Source organism: Arachis ipaensis, chromosome B07 (assembly GCF_000816755.2).
Source record: "Arachis ipaensis cultivar K30076 chromosome B07, Araip1.1, whole genome shotgun sequence".
Taxonomy (NCBI): domain Eukaryota; kingdom Viridiplantae; phylum Streptophyta; class Magnoliopsida; order Fabales; family Fabaceae; genus Arachis; species Arachis ipaensis.
In genome coordinates, this window is record NC_029791.2 from 3,955,879 (window position 1) to 3,957,165 (window position 1,287).

Sequence of the window (1,287 nt, forward strand, 5' to 3'; positions counted from 1 at the left end):
TATAATGTAAGTAACTGGTACTGTATAGTATATATATATACAGTAGCAGTTCACAAAGAGAAAAATGGCCACCATTCAATTTGCATTGCCATAAGAAAGAGTAGTTTCGTACATTGACACAAAACTAATTAAAGAAATCTAATGGCTTTTTGGGTTGTGAGTTTTGAGTTGTGACATTCCCAACACGCAACAACTTTATATAGTTAGGTATGCTAGAAAGATAAGCTAATGTATAATTAATTCATGGATCACATTAAATTAATTAATTTAAGTAGATAATTATTGTTTCTCTTTTCATCGCAGTTTCAGCCAAGGAAGTAAAACTCACTTCTATTTTCCAAATTTGTGTTACAAACTTTACGTCGTACATGTCACTTTGAATGCATTTGTCAAAGCTCTTTTATCGTTTTTTTTTAGATTTGGAAATTAAAATAAAACAAAATAATTTTAATCAAAAGATTAAAATGGAATAATTATAATCATCCTTATCAATATTTATTATTTTCAGTCCTTTTCCTAGCTATTGATTTGTCCATATTAAAGACTTTAGTATATTCAAATTAACCTACATATACGGCACATGACCATATGAGATGTATGTTAACATATATACATCATCAAATGATGACTTCATTTGATCATTTCTTTGATTTCGATCTTCAAAACATGTAAATTTAGCTAGCACTTAGCTTTGACTTATGTCAGAGGTCTCTCAGTCATCACCAAAGAGAAGAAACCAAATTAAAAATGACCAATATTAAAGAGCAATTTTTCCAAAAATTTTTTAAAGATTAGAGGATAAATAATTCCTTTCTATTGTATACTATAGGATAATAGATTTATTATGCATAATTTTTATATATGAAAAATAAGGATAATTCACGTAAAAAAATTAAATGTAAACTAATATTATATAGATGTCTTAAAATTAAATATTTTATGTTCGAATTTAGAGTATATTTTATGTAAATCGAAACTATTAAACTCGATTTAATAACACTTCATTTAAATCGAATAAAATAAAGTCGATTAATACACATAGTAAATCGAATGAAATAGATTCGATTTACTAACCCAGAAGATGCAATTCATAATATTTAAAAGTATCCAAAGTAAATAGAATGAATGAATTTTAATTTAGTAGTTTTGATGTCTCTAATAAATTATTAAAATATATATTAAATTAGTTATTAAAATAGAATATTTATTAATATACAAAATATATATTAAAAATAAATTAAATTATATATATTTTTTATATAAATACATTATAAATAATTTTAGTAG